The following is a 23969-nucleotide window of genomic DNA, read 5'->3' on the forward strand; positions in this document are numbered from 1 at the left end:
AAACCTGAAAGCATTCCTTTAAATAACTATTATTACTACTTACTAAGTTCTTAGTATTTTTAAAAACCACATAGCCTCTTACATGCCAGGTATTGTGCTAAAAGAAGAAGGGGGGACTGTGGAGGGCACTGTTGATACTAAAGAATCAACAGTAATCCTGAAAGACTTGAAAAGAGTTCCTTCTGCTATACGTCTCACTTTTTTTTTTTTTTTTTTTTTTTGCGTTACGCGGGCCTCTCACTGTTGTGGCCTCTCCCGTTGCGGAGCACAGGCTCCGGACGCGCAGGCCTAGCGGCCATGGCTCACGGGCCCAGCCGCTCCGCGGCATGTGGGATCTTCTCGGACCAGGGCACGAACCCGTGTCCCCTGCATCGGCAGGCGGACTCTCAACCACTGCGCCACCAGGGAAGCCCACGCCTCACTTTTTTAAGTCCCCCTTTCTGGTCTCTCTTCCTGGCCTTTCCCTGATTTTAAAGGGACTTCCTCAAGTGCTGTACCTTCCAAGCAGAATGGGCAGGAAACATCTCACTTCAATAACTCCATACTATGTTTGTCACATTCCCAACCCTCTTCATCTTTGCCCCAGATGGTATCCTCCCAGGCTGAATTCTTGCATCTGGAGGATCTGCTCCTCCCTTTTAAAGCCAACAATCTCTGTGGCCAAGACCATCGTATATTTGCAACGTGACCACACCTGGGGCATGGAGCACTGCCAAAAGATACCACTACACAGAAGAGAGTCTTACAATCTAATAAGTGATTTAAAATTTTTGAGAATTTTGCACTCTTCTAAATAACACACCTCTTTTAATTTAAAAAGAATGTAATGTATTAAATATTTCCAGTATTACCCTGAAAATTTCCTGTATGCTAGGAACTGTAGTTGTCTGTTAGTAATAGAGACCTGAAAGGCAGTTTAATTTTTCTTATATAATGAGAAGGCTAGAAGTAGGTAGTGGCTGGCTTTGGTCCCCATGGTTGTTTTAGACACAATATCTATCATACAATTAAAGATTACTAGACATGCAAGGAGATAAAAACAGAAAACAGCAGCAGAACCAAAGACAATTTAGATACTGGAGTTGGCAAACAAATAATTTTAAATGGCTATAATTAAAATGTTAAAGGCAACCAAGGAAAAGATAAGCAAATGGATGATAAGAAGAAGAAACTAAACAGAATTGAAATCCATAAAATTTTGGCAAATTAAGAAACAAAGAAGTCATTGCATGGTTTTGAGATCAGACAAGCAGAAGACAGGATCACTGAACTCAAAGACAAGCCAACAAAAAATATCCACATGAAGTGCAGGAGAAAAAAAAATAACAGGAGTATAAAAGACACACAAGACACAGTTAAAAGATCTACCATAAATGTTAAGTGGAGTCTCAGAAGGAGAAGAGATTGGAGAGGAATTAATATTTGAATAGAAGTATACACTGATGTGTATAAAATTGATGACTAATAAGAACCTGCTGTATAAAAAAAAATAAAATTAAACAACAACAAAAGAGCCTATGGGGGAGACTGATCTGAAAAAAAATTTTTTAATTTAAAAAACATTTTTAAAAAATTTGAATAGATTAATTGATTAAAAGTCTCAACAAGAGTTTCAAGAAGCTCAGCAAACCTGAAGAATAATAGATAAGAAGGTAAACAAAACAAACACACAAAACAAAAGCAAAACCACAACCAAGTATATCAGAGTCAAACTGCTGAAAACCAAAGAGAAAGGAAAAAATTATTGATAGTACCCAGAGGAATAAAAGATCTATTACCAACAGCACTGATAAAAAAGAAAGGGTTAACATGAACAAAATCAGGAATGAAAAAGGAAACATTATTAAAGATAGTATTGACATTAAAAAGATAATAAGAGAATACTAATAACTTTATGTTCTTAAGTTTGAAAGCTTAGATGAAATGGACAAATTCCTGGAAAAAATGCCAAAACTGACAAAACAATCAGAAACAACAGAATAGCTGAAAAGTTAAATTGATTCCATAATTTAAAATTTACCTATCAAGAAAATTTCAGGCCCAGATAGCTTCATCAGTGAATTGTTCCAAAGTTAAGGATTAACTGTAGTCTTACAATGTAGTGAAAAGAGAACATAAGGAATTCTTCCCAACTCATACGAGGCTAATGTAAGCCTGACACCAAAACTTAATGAAGACATTAGAAGAAAAGAAAATTATAGGCCAATATTTCTCATGAACACACATGCAGAAATTCTACAAAAAGTATTAGCAAATCTAACCCACTGGGGGAAAAATGTAATACATTATGGCTAAGTAGGGTTTATTTCAGGAATAAAAGTTTGGTTCAACTTTTGAAAATCAACATAATTTACCAGATTAATAATAAACAATACCACATTTGATCCTTTCATAGACACAGGAAACGCATTTAACTAAATTCAGCCCTCATTAATGTAAAAATGTCTTAGCAAATGAGAAAGAGAACTCCCTCAACCTGATAAATAGCATCTACAATAGGTGTTTTTGTAGATGCTAAATACAAGGACAAATACAAAAAGCAATTGTACTTTTAGCAGCAATTGGAAATTTTTCAAAATTTAAATGCTGTTTACAATTTCAACAATAAATGTCAAATACCCAGGTATAAATCTACAAAAGATGTACACTGAAAACCATAGCTAACTGATGAGAGAAATTAAAGACCTTAACAAATGTAGATATAAGCCATATTTAATAGTTGGAAGATGCAATATTGATGTCAATTCTTCCTATACTAACAAATAGATACACAAACAAAATCCCAGCAATGATTTTTCTTTTTTGGTGAGAATTAACAAGTTGATTCTAACATCTACAGGAAATTGATTTCTTGAAAAAGAAAAAAAGTCAGAGGATTAATACTACAGATTTCAAGACAGTGGTACTGCCAAAAAACAAAAAGTAAAAAAGAATACAGTTCAGAAAGAGAGCCACATATATAATACCACCTGATTTATGATAAAAGCTCCTTTCAATTCAGATGGGTAAGGATGGTATGTTCAACAAAATAGTGGTGGAACAACTGGGTACTTGAATGGAAAAAAAAATAACCTTTATCCTTACCTCTCACCATACACAAAAATTAATTCAATATGAATCATAGTCTTAAATATGAATGATAAATTTATAAAGTTTCTAAAAGAAAACATAGGAGTGTATCTTCAAGACCTTGGGAATAATTGAAGATTTCTTTTCAAGATATAAAAAAAACACTAACCCTAAAAGACAAAGCGCTAAAAAACTGCTAGAAAAATGGGGAAAGATATAAATAGGCAATCACAAAAAAAGATTTTAAAATGTTCAAGCACATTCATAATTAAAGAAATTAGAAAACAACACCGAGATACTATGTTTCATGTATTAGATTGGTAAAAACAAAAGGCATGCATGAGGACACATTCTGCTCCTAGGCTGTGGGGAGAAAGAGGCACTCTTACACACTGCAAGTGGGAATGAAAACTGGTCAACAGCTCTAAAGGAGAATTTAGCAATACCTAACAAAACGGCATACACACCTACCTTTTGACCCAGCAATCCCACTTCTAAGACTCTACTCTGAAGATACACCTCCAGCAATACAAGAATACATATATAAAAAGTATTCATTGCAGCACTATTTCTAGTAGTAAAATATTGACCTAAATGCCCACAATAGGAAAGTGGTTGAATAAACTATGATTAAATCCATATACTGGAATATTATGTAGCTGTAAAAAAGAATTATTAGTATCTCTTTGAATTGCAGTAGAATAATGTCCAGGATATGTCATTAAGTGAAAGAAGCAATGTTCAAAAGAGTACCTAGAATATGTTATCTTTAATGCAAAAAAAAAGAGGTCATTCAAAAGAGTACCTGTATCTGCTCACTTGTGCAAAGGAAATACCAGAAGGATAAAAACAGAAACTAACGAGACTGATTATGTACAAGAAGTGGGCAGGAACCATGTTAATGTTTTCATACTCAAAATATTATGACATGTTACAATCAACCAGGATGTGAAGGAACCCAAAGTGTAACACACAAAGCTAAGTGTAGGAAAAATGAGTAACAAAACTATACTGAAGAGGGTAGTGAAGAAAACTAAATTGAGTAACTTTGGAAACAGTTTTGACTATATAAGTTTAAGTTAAAGAACAAAAAAGTTGCACACAAATACTTTACTGTACTTAGTACATTTATTTTTTACACAAGTATGGGTTAGCAATTCTGCAACTACTTTATATACATTCTAGGATATGTGTAAAAAAATTATTGGGCTTCCCTGGTGGCGCAGTGGTTGGGAGTCCGCCTGCCGATGCAGGGGACGCGGGTTCGTGCCCCGGTCCGGGGGGATCCCACATGCCGCGGAGCGGCTGGTCCCGTGAGCCATGGCCGCTGGGCCTGCGCGTCCGGAGCCTGTGCTCCGCAATGGGAGAGGCCACAGCAGTGAGAGGCCCACATACTAAAAAAAAAAAAAAAAAAATTATTGATACTAAGAAGCAGGTTTCTCACTGTTGGAGAAAAGAGTTACAAATAAGGAAATGGCCAAACCTCAAGGAAGACAATTCTCCATGAGTCTTGCATGTTTCTGCACATGTTGCCAGATCAGAGACTAAGTGCTATTATTCTGGATAATTTCTGCAAGATGTTTACATAATGAACAGCCTTGGAGGACAGAGATAGTCTCTCTCTAGAGCAAAAGCCAGGCATGCTTATTACCCATTATAAAAGATTCAGGTTCCCTAAATTCAAGGGAACACATAAATACCTGTGTATTGTGCATCACCCTATGGGTGCAAGTGAACCAGTGCAAGGAAAATACTGATACTTTGGCTACTTCTACCACAATGAGCAGCAAACTTTCATCTCTGACTCAAAATCTCATGTCTTCTACCAGCATCCATGAAGCTGCCCAAGCTAACTTTTAACTTATAAGTAGGGTAAAATCTCAGATACTTCACAGTTCTTGACAGAATCCCATGGTATTGAACTGGAATTGAAAGTATGAGTATGAACTGGTGGTTTTTAAATATATACAAATAAAGATAGATAGATAGATAGATAGATAGAGATGTGTGTATATACATTTGCTTATTTTCTAGCTCTGTCTGTTGCCAGGAACTACAGGAATTACACCCAGGTAGAAATGAGCACACCAAGTGCCCAGAGCTTGGTTTATAAATCCACTCTCCAATAAAAGAAACCAGGGCTCCTTGGAGAAATTGCTGATTCCAGGGCTAGAGGAGAGAAAAATACAAGCCTGGAACATATTGGTGCAAGAAAGTAAGACAGTGCTCAAGAAAATAATGGCATGTTGAAAGGACACAGAAGTCAAACTGAAGGAGTTCCTAGTGGCCAAATCTGGGACAATTTGAGCAACAAAATATGTAACAATAATAGATTACGAACTCATAGAATAATATATATATATATACATATATATGAGTTCATAAATAAATAATTGAACAAACATATGAGGAATAAGGGACAACTCTTCTTTACACTAGAATTTAAATTAATAAATGTAGAAGGAATGATGGAAAGGGAAAATCACCACTAGGCAAACATCACAGTAATAATTGTTACAGATAAGAATTATCAGTGGGGCTTCCCTGGTGGCGCAGTGGTTGAGAGTCCGCCTGCCGATGCGGGGTACGCGGGTTCGTGCCCCGGTCCGGGAGGATCCCACATGCCGCGGAGCGAATGGGCCCGTGAGCCACGGCCGCTGAGCCTGCGCGTCCGGAGCCTGTGCTCCGCAACGGGAGAGGCCACAGCAGTGAGAGGCCCGCGTGCCGCAAAAAAAAAAAAAAGAATTATCAATGGATATTAAAATTGATGAGTGAAAGTATAATGAGAAACAGTAGTTTTGCATAGTCCCAAAGCACCTCCCCACAAGATACTTATTAATTAAAAAGAGGAATACAGTAATTTTACAAAGGAGGAACCAGGCAGACACCACCTTTAACAAGTGATCAAAGTTAACATTACCAGTAATGAGATATACTGATATAACTCTGATATGACACATTGAGAAGAACACAACATCATTTCTGTGATCTTTTTGCCAAAAATGCATAGTCTAAATTTAGTCACGAGGAAACAGCAGACAAATCCAAATGAAAGATATTCTACAAAATAACTGGCCAGTGCTCCTCAAAAGTGTCAAGGTCATAAAAGATAAAAAGGACTAAAGAACTATGTCAGATGGGAGGAGACTAACAAAACAAGACAACTAAATCAATCTGGGAACTTAGATTGGATTCTGGAACAGAACAAGGCACTGATAAGACAATTAGCAAAATTTAAATAAGGTTTGTAAATTAGCAAACATCTTGTATCAGGGTAAATTTCCTGGTTTTCATAATTGTACTGTGGACACCTGAATGAAGAGTATATTGGAATTCTTTGTACTATGTTTACAATATGAAAATAAAAAGTTTTTTTAATGAAAAAAATTAAAAGGACAAGAGAACTCTTTTAAAAATTGGATATTCAAATGGCCAATAAAGATATGAAAATGTGCTGAACATAATTACACACCAGGGAAATGCAAATTAAAACTGTGATGAAATTCCACTACACATCCACCAGAATAGTTAAAAGATTGATAATTTCAAATAATGGAGACGATGGGGAACACCTGAAACTCTCATACATTACTGGATGGAACGTAAATTGGTACAACATGAGATATTGGTAGTATCCATTAAACATGCCTGCCTAATGATCTAGCAATTCCACTCCTAAATATTTACTCAAGAGAAGAGCATTTACGTGTTCACCAAAACCACAGTAGAATATTCATAGCAGCAACACAATTCGTAATAGCCCCAAATTAGAAAATATCAAATGTCCCTGAACAGTGTAATCAATTAATAAATTGCAGTACACCCCGAAATGTAATGAGAACTAAGTACAATTACACTCAACAACATAGATGAATCTCATAGACATAATGTGGAACAAAAGAAGCCAGGCATAAAAGAACACACGCCATATAATTCCATTTATATATGAAATTCAGGAATGGGTAAAATTAATTAATGGTTATAGAATTCTGAATACTGATTCTGGGAGAGGAATAACTGGGAAGGGGCATGAGGGAAACTTCTGGGGTGCTGGCAAAGTTCTTTATGTTGATCTAGGAAACTGTTTTATTGCTGTATACTGAAGATATGTGTACTTTACTGTATATGTGCTATATGTCATAAAAATGTTTTTTAAAACTATCAGAACCATGTTTTGGTAGGGACATGGAGCAATGAGATATTTCAAACACTGCTGTGCAAATATAAATCTGGCACCCTCTTTTGTAAATATTTTGGCACTATTTGGTTAAGTGGAAGATATATGACCTAGCAACTCGATTGGTAGGTAAACTCATGCATGTGTACCCTATGTAAAGAATGCTCCTGGCAGCATAGCCTATAAAGCCAAAAACTAGAAATAACTCAAATGTCCATCATTACTAGAAGGGATGAATAATAGTAGTATACTTTAAAGGATGGAATACAATATAGCAAGGAAAACAAATGAACCACTATTAGATCTAATACGCATAATTCTCAAAAACATAGTTGTACAAATAAGCAAAGTAAGAGATAAAAGACAGTATGGCAGCATTCATATAAAGTTTAAAAACGGGGGGAAACTACAGTATAATGCTTAAAGAGGTAAACATAAGTGAAAAAACTTCATACATTTAGCCAGTCACACAAACATAATCACACACAAACTTAAATCACCATGGTGACATACAGCTAGAGGTAACCCACAAACCAACAACAGGGTCGCATACTCAGGGCCTCAAATGGTCACATAAGCACAATCACACATTTACCAAGAGGACAGTCATTCACAACCGGCACTGTCACAGGCACTGCACACCTGCACATGGTCGCACAGTCACAATCACACTAACCACAGATTAAAACCACACAGTATCCACAGGTATCCCCACGTGTACTCTGCAGCCCACAGTCACACCCCTCTACGGGGACAAACGCTATCACATCCACCGAGTCACAAGCTCCTCACACCCCCACATACAATGCCGCACGTGATTACACGCACATCACTGGGTCGCATCCCATCACACCAGCACAGTCACAGGCTCTCAGATTGTGCTGCACACGATTATCACTGGAATCACACACACGCTCACTACAGGAACAGCTAGACACAATCACGCGTTCATTCATCACAAACCACTACACAGACACAATCACACAATTTCAAACTCACCCCCTCAGCGGTACAAAGCCGAGGCTCCTGTCCCGCCCTCTCCTCTGGTTCCGCCCTTCAGGTCTTCCAAGCTTCCAAAGCAGCACAACCTTCCACAGGACTGGAACAGTCACCCGTGCAGACCTGAGGGTCCCGCCAGCGCGTGACTATGAGGCTGAATTCAAGCGAGAATAACGTTCTTGCCGATAAGTCCTCTGGGAAGTGTAGTCAGAGACGTCCCAGTGGTGAGCAAGATGACCGCCGGCCGTCCGGATTCCTGTCAGAGCTCAGCTGCGACCCAGCCGAAAGGATTGCATTCCGTCATCAAACCGCGCATCGGAGGCCTCACGGAGCCTGGCTCAGCCTCGGGCCGTGACTCCCAAAGAAGCTCACTCTGAAGCGTTTGAAAATGGACTTTCCGGACCCGCCCTACTATCCCCTGGAGTTGAACAGGCTCTGGAAGAAAAGAACTAGTCCGCAAAGGGAGATAATTTGCACAGGCGAGCCTTCTGGGAAATGTAGTTGGGGAGCAGGAAAAGCGGTGGATGGGTCGTTTGAAATTCGTCTTGATTCTTCACAGCCTGCGCTTGGTCACACCCCGGAGACTTCTGGGAGTGTCACTGCGCCCAAGGAGTGCGCAGGCATCCTGGGTCGCCGTTTTGGCTTTTCGGGCATGAGTTTGGTTTGTGGGTTCCTCAGTGCAGAGGGGACCTGAGCTTCTGAGACCCAAATCTAGTCAGGGAGGACAAAGCGGAGGAAACCAGGAACCTGCAAAGATATTGGGGAGGTTGAAGGGGGAGGAATCGCTAAACGTGAAACAGGGAGGGGTAAACAAAACGGGATGCGTTTCCGATGCTGCGAAGGGGGTTGATGCTGTTCTGTGCTACTTACTGATTTCTCTGTGGTAGTCGGGGAGTGAGGAGAATGAGGGGGCGGTGAGGCAGGTTGTGCAGGAGGCAAGTAACGAAAGCCCGGATGTGTGTGACTTAGGGTGTTGGGGGTAGTAGAGAGGGGCAGGAAAAGAATTGTATGTGTGTGTCTGTGTCATTGATAATTTAAATGAGTATCACCGTATGTATTACTGGGATTGTATATTGGAAAATAATCCCTGAGACTCATTGTAAAACAATAACAAGAAGGATAGATCTGGAAGCATTTTCTTTCTCTCTCTTTTTTTTTAGATTTGATGGGAGAAAGGTTACGTAGTAGTAGTAGTGTCTGGTGAATGGGGCATCTCAAATCAGTTGGAAAAAATGAACTTTTCAATAATGGTAATAGGAACAATTTGGTAGCCTTTCTGGAAAAAAGAAAATAGATTATGCCATGTACTGAATCCAGAGTTAACTCCAAATGGGTCAAAACTTAAAACTTAAACAAAAAAATAAATAAATTACAAAGACTGAAAACTTAAATTAATTTATAACCATGGAATGAGGAAGGCCTTCCCAACTTCAAAATCCCAAAACCAAGATGTAAAAGATTGATCATTGCTACTACATGAAAAAAAAAAAAAAGTTAAAGTGACAAGCTGGAAAAAATTTGCATTTTTTTTTACAAATAGCTCATCTCCCTAGTATATAAGGAGCACTCAAAAAATTGATTAAACAAAAAAGACTAACAACCCAATAAAAACAGAACGAGATTAACAAAAAATACTCAGAACAGGGTCTACATATTGTTCTCAAGTATACAAAAATACACTCAACCTCATTCATAAGAAGATAAATGCCATTAAAACTATGTAGAGATACTGTTTCTTACAGACTTGAATGGCAAATATTCCCAAAATTTGAAAACTTACCTTGTTAGAGGGACTGCCGATTGGTACAAACTATTTGGAAGGCAATTTGGCAGCATCTTTCAAAATTCCATTCGCATTTATCCTTTGACTGAGCAATCCCACCTCTGGGATTTTATCCTACAGATCTAGTTATGATGATGCATATCCAAGATCTTTGTGTTCATCACATTTCTTTTCAGAAAGGTATCACAACCCCATTCTTGACAATTTCCTTGACTTCCTTCAAAATTCTCTTTCATTTTTCTAATTCTAATCCTCTGATCACTAAAACAAATAATAACAGCAACAAAAACATTAGTGAATTGTTTTCCACTTGCCTTCTTAAAGTCAGGATTCTGTTATTGACCATCTTCTCTTAATCTGTAATATTTTTCTTTTTGAGCAACTATATCCCACTACGATGGCTTCAGCAACATTTACTGACTCATGACCAACAGATTTGTTTCCATGCTAGGCCTATCTTTTTTGTGTATGTGATAAATTATGCATAAGATAAAATTTACCATTTTAATCATTTTTAAATGTATAGTTTAGTGGCATTAGTACATTCACATTGTTGTCCAACCACCACCACTATCCATCTCCAGAACTTTTTCATCATCCTAACCTGAAACTCTGTACACACGAAACAATAATTAGTGATCACCCCTCCCTTCTGGTAACCACTATACTACTTTCTGTCTCTATGAATCTGACTATTCTAGGTACCTCATGTAAGTAGAACCATATAATATTTGTTCTTTTGTGCCTGGCTTATTTAACTTAGTATATAATGCTTTCATGGTTCACCCATGTTGTAGCCTGTATCAGAATTTCATTCCTTTTGAAGGCTGAATAATATTTCATTGTATGTTTATACCATATTTTGTTTATCCGTTTATCTCTTGAAGGACATGTGGGTTGTTTCCATCTTCTGGTTGTTGTGAGTAATACTGCTGTGAACATGGTATACAAACATCTCTTTGAAACCCTGCTTTCAATTAATTGGTGGATATACCTAGAAGTGGAATTACTGGATCATATGGTAATTAAATGTTTAAGTTTTTTGATGAACCACCATACTGTGTTCCACAGTATGCTGCTTCTGTTTCTGCTGCTTCTTCTCCTTCTCCTTCTTCATATTGTTATCATTGTTGTTATTATTATCATTATTATTATTATTGGAGTATAATTCCTTGACAATGTTGTGTTAGTTTCTGTTGTACAATGAAGTGAATCAGCTAAATATATGCATATATCCCCTCCCTCTTGGACCTCTCTCCCACTCCCCCATCCCACCCATCTAGGTCATCACAGAGCACCAAATTGAGCTTCCTGTGCTTTATAGTAGGTTCCCACTAGCTATCTATTTACACATGGTAGTGTATATATGTCAATCCTAATCTCCCAATTCGTCCCACCCTCCCTTTCCCCCCTGTGTCCACATGTCCATTCTCTACTTCTGCGTCTCTATTCCTGCCCTGAAAGTAGGTTCATCTGTACCATGTTTCTAGATTCCACATATATGTGTTAATATACAATATTTGTTTTTCTCTTTCTGACTTACTTCACTCTGTATGACAGACTCTCGGTCCACCCACATCTCTACAAGTGACCCAATTTTGTTCCTTTTTGTGGCTGAGTAATATTCCATTGTATATATGTATCACATCATCTTTATCCATTCCTCTGTTGATGGACATCTAGGTTGTTTCCATGTCCTGGCTATTGTAAATAGTGCTGCAGTGAACAGTGGGGTATTATTATTATTTCACTGGCTAGGACATCCAGTATGATGTTGAATAGGAGCAATGAGAGTGGACATCATTGTCTTATCCCTGATCTGGGAGAGAAGGCATTCAATCTTTAACCACTAGTGTTAGGTCCTCTATTAGGTTAAGAAAAGTCATTTCTACTCCTAGGTTGCTGAGAGTTTCTATTATGAATAGACCTTAAATTTTGTCAAATGCTTTTTCTGCATAAGTTGATATGATCATATGGTTTTTCTTTTTTTTTAGTTTAATATGGTGGATTACATTAATTGATTTCTGAATATTAAACCAGCTTTGCATTCCTGGGATAAACCCAACTTGCTTGTGATACATACTGTATTGCTGGTTGTGATTTGCTAACTTTTTGTTGAGCAGATTTGTGTCTATGTTAACAAGGGTATTGGTCTGTACTTTTACTGTTTTTTTTTTTGGTGCTGTCTTTGTCTGGTTTTGGTATCAGAGTAATGCTAGCCTCATAAAATGAGTTAGGACATTTTCCTTTCTGTTTTTTTGGAAGAGATTATGCAGAATTCCCATTATGTATTCTTTAACTATTTGATGGACTTCAACAGCAAAACCATCTGGGTTGGAATTTTTTCTTTCTGGAATTTTTAAACTATGAATTTAATTTCTTTTTTACATTGAATTATATTTGATATATAACATTGTGTAAGTTTAAGGTATACAACATGATGATTTGATACATTCATATGTTGCAATATGATTGCCATTGTTGCATTAGCTAGCACCTCTATCATGTCACATAATTATCATTTCGTTTTTGTGGTGGGAATTATTAAGAGCTAGTCTGTTAGCTGGTGTGATGTTTATAATACAAATTTGTTGCATATAATCACTGTACTGTGCTATGTACTGTGTTAATGGTGATCCAGTGATCACCAGGACTTATTTATCTACTAGTTGCAAGTTTGTATCCTTAATGTCTCTCCTATGCCCCCAGCCCCTGGTAACCACCATTTTACTCTTTGTTCTTATGAATTTGGCTTTTTTTAGATTCCATATATAAGTGATAAAATACAGTATTTGTCTTTTTCTCTCTGATTTTTCTCGCTTAGCATAAAGTCCTCAAGGTCCATCCATGTTGTGAAAATGGTAGGATTTCCTTCTTTCTCATGGCTGAATAATATTCCACTGTGTGTGTGTGTGTGTGTGTGTGTGTGTGTGTGTTTATGTGTATATATGTATATGTGTATATATATATATATATATATATACACACATACATATATCACATCTTTTTTATCCATTCACTGTTGAAGAGAAATTAGGTTGTTTCCGTACCTTGGCTATTGTGAATAACGATGCAATAAACATGGGAGTGTATATATCTCTTCAGTATCCTGTTTCTATTATCTTTGGGTATATACCCAGAAGTGGGATTGTTGGATCATATAGTAGTTCTATTTTTAACTTTTTTTTTTTTTTGCGGTTCGTGGGCCTCTCACTGTTGTGGCCTCTCCCGCTGCGGAGCACAGGCTCCGGATGCGCAGGCTCAGCGGCCATGGCTCACGGGCCCAGCCGCTCCGCGGCATGTGGGATCTTCCCGGACCGGGGCACAAACCTGTGTCCCCTGCATCGGCAGGCGGACTCTCAACAACTGCGCCACAAGGGAAGCCCTATTTTTAACTTTTTGAGGAACTTCCATATTGTTTTCCTTAGTGGCTGAACAAATTTACATTCCTACGAACAGTGTGTAAGAGGCTCCTTTCTCCACATCCTTGTCAACACTTGTTATCTCTTGTCTTCTTTATGATAGCCATTGTAACAAGTGTGAGGTGATGTGTCAATGTGGTTTTCATTTGCATTTTCCTGATGTTTAGTGGTGTTGAGCATCTTTTCAGGTACCTGTTAACCATTTGGATTCCTTCTTTAGAAAAATGTCTATGTAGTTCCTCTGCCCATTTCTTTAATCAGATGGTTTGTTTTATTTGCTATTGAGTAGTATGAATTCCTTATATATTTTGGATATTAACCCCTTATCAGATATATGATTTGCAGATATTTTCTCCCATTCTTTAGGTTGCTGTTCATTTTGTTTGTTTCTTTTGCTATGCAGAAGCTTTTAAATTTGATGTGGTCCCACTTGTTGGTTTTTGCTTGTTGCCTTTGCTTTTGGTGTCCTATCCAAAAAACTGATTACCAAGACCAGTGTTGAGGAGCCTCTTCTACATGTTTTCTTCTAGGCACTTTATTGTATCAAGTCTTATGTTTAAGTCTTCCATTCATTTCTAGTTAATTTTTGTTAGTAATGTATGACAGAGATCCAATTTCATTTTTCCATATGTGGTTATCTAGTTTTCCCGATACCATCTGTTGAAGACACTATCCTTTTCCCCATTCCAAACCAAGGGTGCTTGGCTCCCTTGTTGAATATTAGTTGACCATATATGTTGGGGTTTAATTCTGTGCTCTCTATTCTGTTCCACTGGGCTATGTATCTCTCTTTATGTCACTAGCATAACTGTTTTATACTATAGCTTTGTAGTATAGTTTGAAATCAGGGGGTATGATGCCTCTGGATTTGTTCTTCTTTCTTGTATTGTGTTGACAATTTGGGGTCTTTTGTGATTCCCTACAAAATTTAGGATTGTTTTTTCTATTTCTGTGAAAGATGCCACTGGAATTTTGATATGGATTGCATTGAATCTATATATGGCTTTGGGTAGTATGGACATTTTAACAATATTAATTTTTCAAATCTATGAACACAAGATGTCTTTCCATTTGTTTGTGTCTTCTTCAGTTTCTTTCAACAAAGTCTTATAGTTTTTATTGTAGAGATCTTTCACTTCCTTGGTTAAATTTACTTCTAGGTATTTATTGGTTTTGATACTATTGTGAATGGGATATTTCTTTTTCAAATGTTTCATGGATATTGTATAGAAATGCAACTGATTTCTGTTTGTTGATTTTATACCCTGCAACTTTATTGAATTTGTTGATTAGTACCAACAGTTTTTTTGGTTGAGTCTGGGATTTTCTATATATAGAAATCATATAATCTACAAATAAACCCTTTTACTACTTTTTTTCTGAATTGTATGCCTTTTATTTCTTTGTCTTACCTAATTGCTCTAGCTAGGACTTCCAGTACTGTATCGAATAGAAGTCGTGAGAGTGGGCATCCTTGTCTTGTTCCTGATCATAGGGGAAAACTTTGAATTTTTCACTGTGGAGTATGATGTTAGCTGTGGTTTTGTCATACATGTCCTTTATTATGTTGAGGTATAATCCCTCTATACCCAATCTCTTGAGGGTTTTAACATATTTTTTAAATTTTATTTATTTATTTATTTATTTATTTTTGGCTGCGTTGGGTCTTCATTGCTGCCTGTGGGCGTTCTCTAGTTGTGGCGAGCGGTGGCTACTCTTCATTGCGGTGCGCAAGCTGCTCATTGTGGTGGCTTCTCTTGTTGCAGAGCATGGGCTCCGGGAGCACAGGCTTCAGTAGTTGTGGCCTGCGGGCTCAGTACTTGTGGCTCATGGGTGGTAGAACACAGGCTCAGTAGTTGTGGCACACAGGCTTAGTTGCTCCGCGGCATGTGGGATCTTCCTGGACCAAGGCTCAAACCCATGTCTCCCACATTGGCAGGCAGATTCTTAACCACTGCACCACCAGGGAAGCCCCCTCTTGAGAGTTTTTATCATGAAAGGACATTGTATTTTGTCAGATGATTTTTCTACATCTATTGAGATGATCATGTGATTTTAACCTTTTATTCTATTATTGTGGAGTATCATATTTATTGACTAGTGAATGTTGAACCATCCTTCCATTCCAGGGATAAATTCCACTTGGTCATGATGTTTAATCCTTTAATGTGTTCTTGAATTCAGTTTACTAATATTTTGTTGAGAAGTTTTGCATTTACATTCATCAGGGATATTGATCTATAGTTTTCTTTTTTGTCCTTTTCTGGCTTTGGTATCAGGTTAATGCTGATGTGGTAAAATGAGTTTGGAAATATTCCTCCTCTTCAGTTTTTGGGAAGAGTTTGAGAACAATTGACATTAATTCTTTAAATGTTTGGTAGAATTTGCCAGTGAAACCATCTGGTCCTGGGGTTCTCTGTGTTGGGAGGTTTTTAATAACTGATTCACTTTTTTTTACTCATTATTGGCCTGTTCATATTTTCTATTGCTTCCTAATATAGTCTTTTTATAGATTTTATTTATTTATTGGCTGCATTCTGTCTTCGTTGCTGTGCACAGGCTTTCTCTAGTTGAGGCGAGTGGGGGCTACTCTTCGTTGCTGTGAGAGGGCTTCTCATTGTGGTGGCTTCTCTTGTTGCAGAGTACAGGGTCTAGGCACGCAGGCTTCAGTAGTTGTGGCACGCTGGCTTCAGTAGTTGTGGCTCATGGGCTCTAGAGCCCAGGCTCAGTAGTTGTGGCACACGGGCTTAGTTGCTCTGCGGCATGTGGGATCTTCCTGGACCAGAACCTGTGTCCCCTGCATTGACAGGCGGATTCTTAACCACTGCACAACTAGGGAAGCCCCCCAGTACAGTCTGGGTAGGTTGTGTGTTTCTAGGAATTTGTTCACTTCTTCTAGATTATCTCACTTGTTGGCATATTCATAGCAGTCTCTTATGATCCTATGTATTTCTGTAGTATCAGTTGTAACATCTTTATTATTATTTATTTATTTGAGTCTTCTCTCTTTTTTTCTTTGTATAGCTAAAGGTTTGTCAATTTTGGTTATGTTTTTGAAAAATCAGCTATTGGTTTTGTTGATATTTCCTATTGTTTTTCTGGTCTTTATTTATTTACTCTGATCTTTATTATTTCCTTCTTTCTGTTAACTTTGGACTTAATTTGTTCTTCTTCTTCTGGTTTCTTGAGGTGTGAAGTTAGGTTGTTTATTTGAAACTCCAGTCTTTCAGTGAAAGAGGTCTATTTGCTCATCTTAAAAGCTGCGGCCTGAGGGGTATGCTTCTAATTTAACACATATATAGGGGCTAACTGCAATTCTCCCCAGAGACCAGGACACCAGTTGGCCCCATCTTTGTGCTCTCCCTCTGTGCCTGAATGCTCGAGTCTTCATGAAAGGAGCTTGTGCACAAGTCTGGCACCCCGGTTATGGTGGCTGCTGTCCAGAGGACACATTCCTTATAGCCTGACTCTGGTGGCCAGTGGTGCTTGTGTTCATGGGTTCAACGGGATGGTAGCAAAAAACCAAAACAAAACTAAGCAGTTCTTAACTGGCTATTCCTCCAGGGACTAATACAGAGGGAGCAGACAGAAACAGCCATCTCCTAGTCTTCCCCAGAAGAGATATATCTGCATACGTTTTTTTTTATTTTAATTTTTTGGCCATACCACGGGGCATGCGGGGTCTTTAGTTCCCTGACCAGGGATTGAACCCATGCCCCCTGCAATGGAAGCACAGAGTCTTAACCAGTGAACCACCAGGGAAGTTTATATTTGCATACTTTAAAAGCTGCTGTCTGACCAACTTCTTTAAGATGAAAGAAAGGGTGCTAATTAGTAACAGGAAAACATATGAAAGTATAAATCTCACTGGTAAAGGTAACTATTTAGTTAAGTCCAGAATAATCTAGTGTTGTAATGGTGGTGGGTTACTCACTTATAAATCTAGTATGAAGGTTAAAAGACAAAATTAGTCTGCTACTTCTGCGCCAAGCCCTGGGAGAATAGCCACAGTGATTCTTCACAAGACTGTTAAGAACTGTTTCTTAGTTCACTATAGCCTTGTGAGTCTTGTGGACACATCTCATTGGCTTACAGAGCTAGATATTTTGGGGGTCTGTCTCTCAGGTGGAATTCTTAAAAGTTAGGGTGCCAGATATGTGGTCCAAACCTTTTACCCCTCAGGGAGAAGCTGGGAGTTGGGTTCTCTCTTGACTGTGTGTCACTGTGCCAGCAGTGGGTTTTATGGCGAGTTTGTGTCTCAGACTTTTCTACCTGTTTCACTGTGGATTTTTTCTCATTTTCCTGATATGTAGGAGTCACTCAGCTCGTTTCTGGATTTCTTTCAGAGGGAATTATTCCATAGGTGGCTGTAGATTTGGTGTGTCTGTGGTAGGTGGTATATTAAGGAGCCTCTTATGTCAACATCTTGAATTCAAACCTCCACTGGCTTCTTAATTTGAATCTACCTTTTGAGGGGGCTGAGTGAGTGAGCAAAATGTGGGTGTGACAACCGGACTGGAGGCTTGAGTATAGTAGGAAATGCTCACTAATCATTTTCAGTCCTCTCTCTTAACACTTCCAGTTCTGTCCATCCCACTGCTGCCTAATAGAAACTTTTCTTCCATGGTTTCAACTATCTTGGGTCCAAGTATTAAGTCCCCTTGGTCTGGAAAGTGAGCATGGGGCTTTTTCATTCATTCTTATAGATCATGTTGTGGCAAGTCTGGATTTTTCTCCTCCCAAAAGCTATTTATGGAAATTACTATAAGCAAGATCATAAAAGCATGGGATAGTCTGTAACATTTTTATATCATGTGACATTGTGTGCTGGGGCTTCTGAAGAGGCCAAGTATATATCACCCCATTTCCTCCCATGAATTTTATTCAACTGAGATTTGGGACAAAGTGTTAAGACATATGGAAGCTAAATATTGCCTTTATTGTAGATAAAGGCAAATTGGAGGACGGTTTATGTGGGAGTCCAATGAGATTCATGACTGGACTCCAGAAATAAATAGACTGGCTTAGTAAATCATGGCAGTGGAAAAAACAGACTCTTAATACCCAGTCCCAAGGCGTGGCCTAGGGAATGCATGCTTTGTGCTCTATGCAGACAGGCAGATTCCACAGCAGAAGAGAAAAGAAGTAGGGCCAGGGCAGTCTAGGTTTAATCAGAAGACAGGAAACTACACAGTAACTGAAACAGGGAAGTTTAATATAAAGAATTATTAAGCAATAATAGTAATTATATAGAGCTCTTTTTATATACTGTTGAGATGGAAAGGGACTCAAGGGTCTCTGGGGCTGAGGCAGTGTACCTAAGGAAGGACCAACTTGGAAGGAGAGGGGTTCATACTTCATGAAAGACCAACTATAGCAGAGAAGTTTGCTGAGTTGCTCAGACCCCAGATATGATTTACACCAGGCAGTGAGATGAGCAGAAGCTGATAGATAGACATGTAGAGGGAGTTGGGGTATCACTATGGACACTACTGGAATGTGGAGCTATAGAGGCCTCCCTTTGTAGGTACCTAGCATATATCCATGAAAGGCTTGGGCCAGGACAGCTCCTGGTGGCTGTCAGCTGATAAAGGCCAGGTACTGGCTTGCTAGATGGCTGGGTGCATGAGGTCCCCCAAGTGTGCATTTGTAGGGCTTTAGAAAGGGTATAGGGATAGAGCCCTGGCTGGGACACAGACACATTTGTTTGAAGAGCTCTGCTATGATGTCTGTGACTGAGTAAAGAAAACATGGTGGCCAAATGCTGGAGAAAGCTGTGCCAGAAAGGCACTTTGTACTGGAGAAAACTATGGAACCAAGCAGTAGAGAAGAGAGCCTATTTTCAGGAACTTGGAGAGAGAGCCACACTCGAACCAAGAACTCCTTCCTGCTGCATTGTTTCTCCAACACTCTCTAATGACGAAACTAAACATCATGCTAGCTGGTGAAAGAAAAAATGTTTAAAAAGAAAGATCTCTTCTCACAGATCAGGCAACAAAGGGTTAATTTGGAGCTAAGCAGCAATAAATTCTCTAATCAGCTATTTTGCTCCACCTTTCCAGGAGAGAAATAAGAGGTAAGGCAAGAAGCCAAGAATATTTAGGGAAAATCTCTCCTCTTGAAAAATGGATTAGTGGGAAAGAAGCATTATTCACTAACGTTCCCCAGGTTTTGTTCTGTTAACTCAACGGATATGGCCAAAACCCTCTGGAGTCAATAATTTATTAGTATAGCCTTGCTTGCATCTTCGTGAGACAACTGCCCCACTACCAACCCTTGTTACTTGGGGCATCCTTTTGGACTGCTAATGAAAATGTATAATTTGCCTCCAGAAGTCTCTGAATTGGGTCATTCATAGCACATTAGTTTAATTAACCCCAAGGTCTTGCTTTGCCCAAAGGCCAACAATCCTGTGACAAAGATTCTTTGCCTGACCAAACTTTAGTCAGATTGTTGAACCATCTCCTAGGTCTATCTGTGCACTTATTATGAAATCTAGATGTAGCAAGAACTCTGCTAAGTCAGTTGAACTAGAACCCTCCACCCTTGACATCTGATCACTCTTGATATCTGATCAGGTTCCTCATCATCCACCATCCCCCAAGTGACGACAGATCATGCTGGCCTGCCTTCAACAAGAATCCTGTTAGGTTGATTTAGCCAGAACCACCCTTACCCCTGATGTTTCCTCTGAGAATTTTTCATCCACTGACCCTGGCTATAAATTTCCACTTGTCCATGCTGTATTCAGAATTGAGCCTGAGGTCTCTTTTCCCCTATTGATATAGTCCTGAATAAAATGTATTTTTACTATCTTAGCTACTGTTCAGCTCTGGCTTTTCACATCAGTCTATAATTTTTTTCCATCCCAAATTATGCTTAGTTCTACTGTCTAATAAACCCTATCACAGAGATTCTGCAATAAGGAATAATGAAATACCCAACGTAAGATGTACCAAATTTGAGAAAATTTTCCTTCCACTCATATTTCCTGTTTAAAGTCTAAAAACTAAAACCACTCAAAAGTTAAAGTCCAAAGTAGTGAACATTCAAAAGAGTTGAATCTGAAAACTAATCCTGTTGCTCCTTTGAAATAAAGTCCCATGGCTGAAAAATATTCCATTGTATATACACCACGTCTTTTTATTCCATTCATCCACTGACAGACACTTAAGTTGTTTTCATATCTTGGCTATTGTGAATAATTCTGCAATGAACATGGGAGTGCGGATATCTCTTTGAAATCCTGTTTTCATTTCCTTTGGATATACAGTTGACCCTTGAACAATGCAGGGGTTAGGAGCACAAATTCCCAACGCAGTTGAAAACCGAGTATAATTTTACAGCCAGCCCTCTGGATCTGCGGTTCTGCATCTGAGGATTCAACTAACTATGGATCTTGTAGTACTGTAGTATGTATTTACTGAAAACATCCATATATAAATGGACCCAGGCAGTTCAAACCCATGTTGTTCAGGGTATACCAGAAGTGGGATTGCTGGATTATATGGTAGTTCTATTTTTAATATTTTGAGGAACCTCCAAACTGTTTTCTAGTGTGGCTCCACCAACTTACATTCCCACCAGCGGTGCACAAGGGTTCCCTTTTCTCCACATCTTCACCAACATTTGTTATCTCTTGTCTTTTTGATGACAGCCATTCTAACAGGTGTGAGGGGATAGCTCATGGTTTTGATTTTCATTTCCCTGATGATTAATGATGTTTAGCACCTTTTCATATACCTGTTGGCCATCTGTATATCTTCTATATACAATGGAATATTATTCAGCTACAAAAGGGAAAGAAATCTCATTTGTGACAAAACTAATGGACCTTGAGGGCATTATGCTAAGTGAAATAAGTCATACAGAAGACAAATGCCATATGATCTCACCTATATGTGGAAAGAAAAAAAAATCCAAAAACTAAACTCACAGATACAGAGGACAGATTGGTCGTTGCCAGAGGTGTGGAGTAAGTGGGGGTGGGTGGGTGAAATGGATGAACGTTATTAAGAGGTACAGACTTCCAGGTATAAAATAAATAAATCCTTGGGATGTAATGTACAGCGTGGTGACTATAGTTAATAATATTGTATTGTATATCTGAAAGTCTCAAAGAAAGTAAATCTTAAAAGTTCTCATCACAAGAAAAGAAAAATTGTAACTGTGTGGTGATGGATGTTAGAGTTATTATGATCATTTCACACTATATACAAATTTTAAATGATTATGTTGCATTCCTGAAATTAATATAATGTTACATATCAATTATAGGGGGAAAAGAGAAAGAACTATGAAAAGCAAATCTGTTAAACTCTTGAAAGAAAATATAGTACAATAGCTTTGATACCATGGAGTAGGAAATAATTCATAAGCAAGATCCCAAATGCAAACATAAAAGAGTAAGGTGATTATATTAAAATTTAAAACTGTTGGGCATCCAAAAATATCATAAAGTGTAAAAAGAAGTTGTAGTCTGAGAGTAGATATTTGCAACATGTATAACCGACAAAAGATTAGTATTCAGATTATATACACAATTCATACATAATTATTTGTAAATGCAAAAAAAAAAGTGGGTGAAGGGTATACATGAACAGAAAATCCACAGAAGAGGAAACTAGATGGACAAGAAACATTTGAAAAGAAGCTTATCCTCACAAATAACCAAAGAAATGCCAATTATAGCCATAGTGAGCTACCATTCCACAATCAATATGTTTGGGAAAATTAGTGTGAAAACAGGGGTTGGTGAGGATGTGGATCAGTGGGGATTCTCATACATTGCTAAGCGACTATAAATTGGTACAACAATTTTAATGCAATTTGGAAATATTTAATAAATATAGAAATATAGATACCATTTGTCCTAGTATTCCATTCACAAATCACCATGAATCACTTGTGTGAAGAGAGTAAAAAAGCACAGTAGAAGTCATTCCCATTTTATCCAGGGCAGATAATGGAAATATTTGTCAAATCTGAGATCTCATCTCACAGTTCCCTGAGAGGTGGAATAATGTGAATATCAGTACCCAAAAGAGAGAGAGAGAAATCACTGCTTCCAAAGTCTGTGACCTTTCAAGGTCATTTGAGAGCCCTTGGAGATGACCACAAAAAAGAATGGTACAGCGGTTTAAGAAGAATATAACTTTGTCTTTATATTGATGGAAAATGCTGAATTTCAAAATATCTACAAAATGTTTCCCTAACCCAGGGCTTTTTGTTATTGAAAAGAGCCCTGGCCAGAGATCAGGAATCCTGGGGATTTGTCTTTGTCTTCTATTTATCAGTCATAGGCAACTCACTTGTCATGTCTTGAGGGGGTTTATTCACTTCATTCATTCATTAATTCCTCAGATATTTATTGAGCACCTTCTGTGGTCCAGAAACTGTGCTAAGACTGTGCCTGAGTCTTGCAGCATAGATAGGGAGACAGATATTTATCAGTCATAAAAAAAATGGAAATTCTCAGCAGTTTTAAGTGTTACAACAAGGATTTATATTGTTTGATGACCAGTAAAAATAGCAGTTTTGCCCTAATCAGGTATCTCAGAGGCTACTTGCCTGAGAAACTAACCACTGAGCTGATGAGTCAGAACCAGTCAGGTAAAGTGGGTGGGAAGCTGCTTCTAGCTTGGGGACAGCATATGTACAATTTCTGTAATATAGCTCTTGACCAATTGTACATAGGTTATCCTTTGCCTAGGAATGATCTTTTCTCCCTTCTCTGCCCAGTGATGTCACTCTCACCCTTCAAGACTCAGTTTAAATGTTACCTTCTCTGAGAAGCCTTCCCAGACCCAGCTTCAAAATTTGTCACAGGCTCTTCTGTACTCTTGCATATCTTTCACATGCTTCTATTCCACAACATTTATGATTATTTAACCCTATATCTGTTTCCTGTACTACACTATGTGAGCCTCAGGGAGCAAACTGTGTATTACATATCCATTAGCCAACAGCAGGACCTGATTCAATGATGGGATCAATAAATAACTGAATGAAAAATAGATTTGACTTTTTGCACTTCATACTTAGGACATTTGGTAAAGTATATGACTGAGGCTTTTCTAGAAACACATAGCTCCTCAATGGCCTGGGCTATAGTAGATGTTCAACAAATGTCTCTATGGTTGCAAGATGGGAAAAATGTTGCCTGACTGACATACCCTTCCTTTTCACATTTGAGGGATCACTTCAAACAGTTTCCGATCATGACCCAGGTTGTCTATGGAGACTATGCCAAATGAATGCATTTTGGGTCACAGAATCTGGATTCAAAACCTTCAAGGGCTTGAGGTACTAGAGAGGAAAATCAATTATACTGGAGTTGGCAAGATTTACTCTTCCTGTACTCCATTTCAAGTTTTTCATATTGTATTCTTCCCTACATCTGCCTATTTTATTATATGCTCTGTCCATATAAAAACCTCCTCTGATGTTAATTTTGCATTCCTACCTGAGATGAAAAAACTCTTTCAATTAGCATTGGTCTCTACCTTCTCTGAACAAA

The 23969-nt window shown here is 38.2% G+C and overlaps 2 protein-coding genes across 8 annotated transcripts in view; both read right to left on the reverse strand.

Annotated features, from left to right (window-relative positions):
* Positions 1–8307, reverse strand: part of ZFP82 (ZFP82 zinc finger protein) — an 86132-nt gene extending 77825 nt beyond the window's left edge. For both annotated transcript variants that reach the window (XM_060288811.2, XM_060288812.2), the window contains exon 1: positions 8246–8307. The gene's annotated coding sequence lies outside the window, so the exon portion shown is untranslated. The remainder of the gene's footprint in view (positions 1–8245) is intronic.
* ZNF260 (zinc finger protein 260) overlaps positions 1–23969 on the reverse strand; it is a 210170-nt gene that overhangs the window by 21286 nt on the left and 164915 nt on the right. For 4 of the 6 annotated variants that reach the window (XM_070044170.1, XM_070044171.1, XM_070044169.1 and 1 more), the window contains exon 1: positions 8246–8301. The exons of 1 other annotated variant lie outside the window; for it this stretch is intronic. The gene's annotated coding sequence lies outside the window, so the exon portion shown is untranslated. Of the gene's footprint in view, positions 1–8245; positions 8302–23969 lie in introns of those variants that run through there. One more of the 6 variants, XM_070044174.1, reaches the window with a different exon arrangement.

The sequence above is a fragment of the Globicephala melas genome, chromosome 19, assembly GCF_963455315.2.
Source record: "Globicephala melas chromosome 19, mGloMel1.2, whole genome shotgun sequence".
Classification (NCBI taxonomy): domain Eukaryota; kingdom Metazoa; phylum Chordata; class Mammalia; order Artiodactyla; family Delphinidae; genus Globicephala; species Globicephala melas.